This window comes from Chelonoidis abingdonii, chromosome 4 (assembly GCF_003597395.2).
Source record: "Chelonoidis abingdonii isolate Lonesome George chromosome 4, CheloAbing_2.0, whole genome shotgun sequence".
Taxonomy (NCBI): Eukaryota; Metazoa; Chordata; order Testudines; family Testudinidae; genus Chelonoidis; species Chelonoidis abingdonii.
Genome location: NC_133772.1, coordinates 133,202,114 through 133,209,732, shown reverse-complemented (window position 1 = coordinate 133,209,732; position 7,619 = coordinate 133,202,114).

The window sequence follows — 7,619 nt, the reverse complement described above, 5'->3', positions numbered from 1 at the left end:
GTTCTGTCGGAAACGTTTTCGGGCCTCCTCTCGGCTCTTGTCCTGGCATAAACAAAAAAAAAAAATCAATCTTCGCACGGGCTGTGTGAGGACTTGAATGCTTTGTTGCGCTTCTCGGAGTTTCCATTGTCCACACTGTCTGAATAGGTGCCGAAGGGACACAATACCCCAGCTGAGCATCAGCAACAGAGTAACAACAGAAAGACTGCCGGTCTTAAACAAGCCGTAATATATCTCGAAAGACATGGCGTTCGTTGCAAGAGTGTACACCGTCATCAGTAGCGAGAGCCACTATGACCTCCAAACCTGCCGCAAACTCCTCCTAGGCATCATTTCATTTGATTGGGAACGAGGTCCTTCATGAGGTGAAGCAGAACAAGACGGGTGGATAATTACATGACTGGAGACTGCATGGCCAGCTATACACTGTTCAGAAGGACAGCCAGGCAGAAGGGGAGAGGCATAAGAAGAAAGTATTGCGCGGCACCAGTATTAAACGCGAGATCGGACAGTCCGATAAGTAGAGTGTGAGCAACAAAGTGAGATCAGGTGGAAGCGCAAGACCACACCAGGGGAAGAGTGAGGATGCTTTCTCAGACAACAAAGAAGTACAATACGCCCGCGCTCGGGGAGTACTCCCCAAACTGCGGAGAGCATTCACAGGGACAGACAATCCGAAGTTGGAAGTGTAGGGGACAGATCCTGTGCATACGGGAGGAACCAAAGAGGACGAGTCTCAGAACGGCGACCGGAGAATAGAGGGAAAAAATGGATGGAACCTGGAAGCAGAACATGAAGGCTGAGTCAGGATAACACAAGAAGAAAGAGAGCAGCAGAATAGGACCGGACTGCGAAAAGTAAACTTGACTCTGAGGACTGATGGCAGGTCGAGAAGAAGGGGAAAGGAGTCCGAGAGCTGGGTGTATGAAAGAATCCTATTGAGGCTGCAGGCCAACACCCAATGGTAGAAAAATAGAAAGAGGGCAAGCGACCGCTTGTTAGCATGAAAGCCTGCGATCTAACGGAAAAAAGAACTTACAAGAAGGAAGATTGGCGGAAAATGACAAGAAGGATAAAAAAGGTCGGCAGCAGGAGTGAACAGAAGGCCAAACACTGAAATGCAGCAGCAAGGGAGTTAAGCTAACAAAAGGTCACAGGTAGTGGCAAACCAAAAAGGAGGAAAGGAGGCCTAGTGAGAGGGAGGCCAACTCGAAGAAGACGTGGAAAAGCGAATGTACTAAAGCGTTGTGCCTCGTCTCACAAAACAAGTCAGCTCGCGACGCACGGGCACCCAGCAAGGAGGAGGTGACACCGCGTGAGAAAGAAGGGTGCAGGAGGACTAGTAGAAAAGTGACGAGCACAAGTATCTGGCCGGATCACGGGCATTAGGGGCTAAAGAAGTTGGCGATGGATTGCAGAGCATGCCTATTTGAAATCATGGCGAACGGGGAGGTTAGAATCCGGAAAAAGGCAAAGGATGCCACTTTAAAAAGAGAAGAGGAGGTCAGGAATACAGGCACAGCTGCACCCCACCGGGAAAAACATGAGACAGGCTCAGAGCAAAAGTCAGACAAGTCCCAAGGATCACTTCGGAAGCATTGAGGAGAGGAAGTGACAGGACGCATCATGGAGCCAAAGGCAAGAAGCTGACTAAACGATGACTTCATGAAGATACGCTTGTGATGGAAAGGGCGGACATAAGGACTAACAAAGTTGGATAGGGCCCACAGTCTACAGCATAAGAGAGGGCGGGAGAAGGACTATCAGGGGATAGAAAGCTGCCTGATATTGGACTCACAGTAGGACCATGCCAGGCTAGGGAGTGGTTCCAGCAGAGGGCCCCATGGTGTCGGCTGGTTTGTTCAATACTGTGATTGCCACCTCAGCAGTGCACATGACACTAAACTGGAGGAGTGTAGATACCGGAGGGTAGGGTAGGAACGAGGGACTCGACAAATAAGAGGGTCCAAAGAATGAGGAGCCAACAAGACAAGTTGCAGAGTCGCACTTAGACAAAAATCACTGCTATGGAGCAGGACCGAGTGGCCAGCCGCAATGCGCAGAAAAGACCAGGGGTTACAATGATGAAGGGGGGGCTGGATAAGGCAGCGTGTGCCCTGGCGAATAGGCTAATGGCATTGGCAGTTGGGCACAGTACAAAAGGGGAAAAATGGCAGAGGTAAGAGGGAACAAAATGATAGGGGCGGAGCCATGAGACAGGAGAGGCGAGGAAACTGGGATTGTTAGTCGAGAAGAGAAAGTGAGGGGGGAGGAACGCTGCTCTCAACTACGAAAGGGGGTCCAAAGAAGAAGGAGCTAGACGTTCCAGTATACCAAGAAGAACAGGATAATGACTCAGTCAGGGAAGATAGGTTGGATAAGGAAAACTTTTCCGGAGGGCTGAGCACTGAAGGGTCTAAGAGGGGGATCGCGCCTAGAGTTTCTAGGCAGGCTGACAAAGCCCCGCGAATGATAGTTGGGATAGTCGCTGAAGGGGGTTGGACAAATGCCCCTGAGGCCCTTCAACCCTAGATCTATGAGCAAGTGGAGACTGGCTTGTCCTATTGAATTCATCTGTACCCAGACATTCTCCAGTTTGGCCCAATCATGTGAATTAATCTTCCCTCCAAAGTACTTGCAGAAACAAATAGTAAGTTAATAAACAGAAGACTTGAGATCCTAAGTAAAGGAACAAGTTTCAGTAGCTGCGCACCGGCCAGAGGAAATCAGGAGAAGGAACGTCAAATATTGGGGAGGAATTTGTGTGGCGTTATTTGGTGTCACTCTGGGGCAGAGACCAGACGGGCAAACCGGTCTCTCCAATCTCCCTATACAGGTCTTAATAAAAAGTGAGTACAGATAGATAAAGGCGAGTAGCTAGTGGTTTCTTATTTGCAATGTGCATTGGCGGAAGGAGTGAAGGTATTGTCGACGGATTCAAATGTGAGTTGCTGAAAGGCTTTAATTGTACTGTATCCGTAGCGGGAGGGAAACCGTGTCTATAGTGAAAAACCCGTACAACACTTAAATCAAAGATAATTTCTCTCGTAAAAGTCCGTGTAGAACCTGAATGTTTTATTCGGTGTGAGCCAGGGACAGGGTCGGGTCACCAGGATGGGGGAGAAAGAGGCAGGGGGAGAGAGAGGCTAATTCTCGGTTAGAATGATGTCTCTCCAGGAAAGATCGGAGGGGGAAGAGAAGGAGGGGGAAGGTGCATGCCTCTTGTGTTTGAATCACGATCTTCCGGGTAACCAGGGAGGAGCGGGCGAGGCAACAGGCGGGGAAAGGATTTTCCCTTGGAAGAGCCAGAGGCTGGTCTGGGTCCCGGGCAAGGTGGGGGCGACAAGTACAGGCATGAATCTGGGGGGCAGTGGAGGTCAAGCGGTAATCAAGCTTAGAGAAGTCCATGCTGACCCCATCGCTGGACGCAGGTCAGAGTGGGAATTATAAGAAAGCAACGCTAACTGGTATCGCAAACAGTGACTCTCTACATATAAATATGAATGGAGATATGAAAAGAATGGACCAGAACGATCACAGACCCAAAGCCGCACTGACCTGACCCACTGATTACCGGACAGGTTCCAAACCAGTTCTGCCCCATTAGAGTCAGTCATCCACGGGAGTAGTATCGTCTTTGTCAGGCTGAGCACAAACACAGCAGAACTGATCGACATTTCAGGCTAAAACAGCCCTGGGGGAGGGGAGAGATGTCACAAGAAAATGTATTTCAACGTTTGTTAATGTACGAAACTCAAGACAAAATGGTCAACTTCGTTTGTGAAAATTTGCAATGGATTTTTGTTTTTTTTCCCTTTTCTTTCCCTGCCCTCCCATTCCACAAAGGAAGACAAGGCTGGTTAGTCAATTTTGTGGGGAAAATGGAAAAAATAAAATATTGGAACATCGTAGAGAACCACAATACACAACACAATGCGGACCTAGTGCTGTAGCAACTTCAGTCAAAAAGCAAGGAACAGCAAAAAAACGAATGCACATGTTTGAACGGCTGAAAAAAGGCCCCAACCCCCCATGTGAAGCCTCAAACTAGAAAAAGTCTCAATGACAATTTCATGAACGTTTTTCCATTCACCAGCTCTACTCATACAGAAGGCCTAATCCTGACGCCTACAGGCAGACAAAAGCGCTGTCATCTACGACCTCTCAATGGCCAAACCATTCAGGAAAAAGCAACTTAAAAAGATTTTTATTATTACCAAACAGGGAAGAGAAAGAAGGGCTGAACAAGAAGGGATGTGCTAAATGTAAAAAACAGGAGAGAGGCACAAGATAGGCCGAAAAATGGTTGACCGTGGAACCTCAGTCAGGCTTAACTACCAAAAAGCAACGGGTGCGATTCACTGCGAACAATCCACTTTCTAAAAGTGTAGTAAGGACAAAATTGCAGCAGCTACAACATAGGTCTGCAACATGCAAACGGATAATTACATGCACGACTGGTAGGTAAGGCCAAACATATTGCCTCCACAAATGGATGCGAACTTGTAAATAGCAACTATTTGGAGCAGGAAAAGGGGTCCGAACCTGCTGGAAAGGCAAACAATTATCCAGGTTCCATCACTCAGGAGCGGAACACGTAGGCCCAAAGAACGAACAACAGACTTGGAGCAAGCGCTCAGAAATGCAAAGGTTTTAAAAGGAGGCAACAATTCAATGACAAAACCTTCACGTCAAGACAGGCGGGAAATAGGACCTTGCTACCGGAAATCGTAGGACACGCAGAACGCACTGATTCAATCCTAGTACAGACAGGAATGTGCTCATGTAGCTTAATCTGCTTGGATTGGATAAACTGGCCGGGCAATGCAGTTGTTGGCACCCGCTGCATACATTGAGTTGCCATGCACTTCCCACTGTATCCTCCACAAGCTCTGCAGTCTTATAAATATTATGGAGCGTGAGGAACTACCTAGAAATTTCTGAGACACGCAAGATGGAGAACCATGACACTTGGACCAGACAAACGTCCAAAGTCGAGAGGTTTGGAAAGGATGATTCGACTAGGCTTATGGAAAAGCAAAAAAAAAACCCAGTGGGCTGAAGAATACGCAGCCATGCTTACCAGAAAAAATAGAGATACCTTGGAGGAAAAACTATAATGTCTGCTAGTGAAAGCGAAACACCTCTGAACGTACAGTTGCTCTGAAAGGACTAAATAGGGATCTCCGTACTCAGCCGTCCTGCGAGAGTGTCAATCACATCTGTCATGATACGAGATCCCTATACAATGGGATGTGTGCAGCAGAGGTCGAAGCAAGATAGCTGAGCAGGTTACGGAGACAGAGTCCAAGCCAGGGCTGAGTAACTGAGAGCGGGGGTACAAAGCAGGCAGGTTACAGAAACAGGGAGGTGCCAGTTACAGACGCATTGAAAGCAAAGGCAGGACACCAAGGTCAAAAGCACAGCAGATGACTGCAAGCGGGGGCGCAGAGATGGCGACAGTCGACAGGTGTTCAAAGCTCCCTTCAGCTTCCTGGTTTAAGTAGGGTACCGTCCAATCAGCAGGCGATAGGAGCTGCACCAGGTCTTCGGTGGTTCGTCGCGAGCAGAGACGCAAGCACCTCCATGGAGTCCAGCCTAAGATCCAGGTGAGCAGAGACATCACACCACTAACCTCCAGGTTCCAGTCTGCAAGGTGCCTAACATCTCGACTACAGGAATCCCGCAGAGAGGGAAGAACTAGAGGACATGAGTAACTGAACCCGCACCCCGTCGCAGGTGGGCTGCCCTACAGCAGCAAATCAATAAGCCTACAGAGCACTTCCAGACTGCAGAATGGGAGCTAGAACGCCTCCAATCCGAGTCCCAGTATCCGAAGAGTTAAGTCCGATGGGTCTTGGAGAGGCACATGCCCTTAAGATAAACAGAAGCTATAGGGCAGAGCCTGCGCTAAAGACGGTCGGCGCAAATTCCTCTGGAATGAGCATTTTGGTGATCTGTACCACAGCAGGAACGAAAGCAATGTCGAGCACTCTCCTGACTACAGCGCAGGGCAATAGGGGAACATGCCGTGAGGATGTGTGAGTTCACCACAGCTGGCAAACGACTTATGTAGTCTCCGGCTACTGTATGCTCTGCTACTCATCCAGCCGTTCCAAGCCAGCAATAGAGAGCAGAAGCCCTTACATCAAAGCTATTCAGCATAGCAAAAAATAAGAACAAAGAGAGTAAAGAAGTAAACTCAGCTACGTGAGTAAATCCGCAGTCATTACACTGATAAACAGAGTAAGTCTGTTGGCTCAGAAGAGCCATCATGTAACACTATAACAACGCAGCATAACCATGGGCAGCTGTACACACTGGAAGTAAAAAACATAACAGCGGTCGCAGCTCGTCACCAAAGACCCATCCCTCAGATCTTCCTTACAGGCCGTGATGGCCTACCAAAGCACTTTCAGTGGCGCAGCTGATCTATGACACCGCTATACACTAATGTCTGGCTAGTACAGCGCAAAGCCTCACTTCTTGCGGATCACCGACCCTCTCCCTGAGAACATAGAGTGTAACGCATAGGCGCAACTGCTTATTAGGTGTGCAGGCACTAGCACAGTGGGCCAGGATGTCTGCCTGGGGCCTCGGTGTAGCGCAATACAGATACTACGAAAAATTAAGCCTTATCATCAACCTGTTTATGGAAGACAATATGACACAAGCGCTGAACTCCATGCATGCAACGAGAGTACTCACCTACTAACAAGTATAGCTTCTCTGAGTCTCGGGGCTGGAAGCGTGGGTGTTTTACGCTGGTCAATGTAAATCGTATTCCATATAGGGCCACCAGTGCTACAAGTCCTCTCAGCGTCCCGGTGGACGAATTAGCCTGAATGAAGGAGGTTTGCCGCCCACCCCTTGCGATCGAGGGAGTGGAAGGAGCTGGAGGATGCTTGCGCGAGGTCAGCTCGCTGCTACCAGCCTCTCCACACTAACCACCAGCTTGCCAGCAATGGCACATATTCTAGGGAGCCAGGCTGGGGGGACTCCGCTCTCCCCTCAGAGGATGCACGCACCTAGATAGTGCAGTCTCTGGCTATACCGCCCTCAGGGGAACCCCCCCCCCTACATGTGTGAGACCCTGACATGAGGTGCCTCCCCACTTTGGCAACCACGTCAGAATGCACCATGGCACCCCATAGGGGCACACAGGACATGCACGAGCTGATACTCCCCGTGCCCAAAAGCATAGGCCAGCCTGCTAGCTCACGGCTTCACCGCACAGTAAGGGTCCCTTGAAGCTCACAGCCATAAACCACGAACTCTCCTTAAGCCAGGAAGTGGTGTGAATCCAGGACCCTGGGTGGAAGTCGGTTATAGGGGTGGGCGGGTCCCCCAACTCCATCCTCTCGACAAGAGGCGTTGATCGTGTGGGACGATTCACTGGGCTAGAATCTGCCCCCATCCGCACAGATCCCACAGGTAGGAGCTTGTCCCTACTTTTTCAGATATATCTGCTGGCTTTCTGTTAGAGAGAAGGGTGTATTTTGTGATGGTCATACAGCGATCTGGCACCCCGAGATCTTTCCGTATCATCTATGGCTCTACCTCATACCGAAGGGCTACTTATTCTCGATTCGTGGATTCATTGACTCCTTGACCTTTTC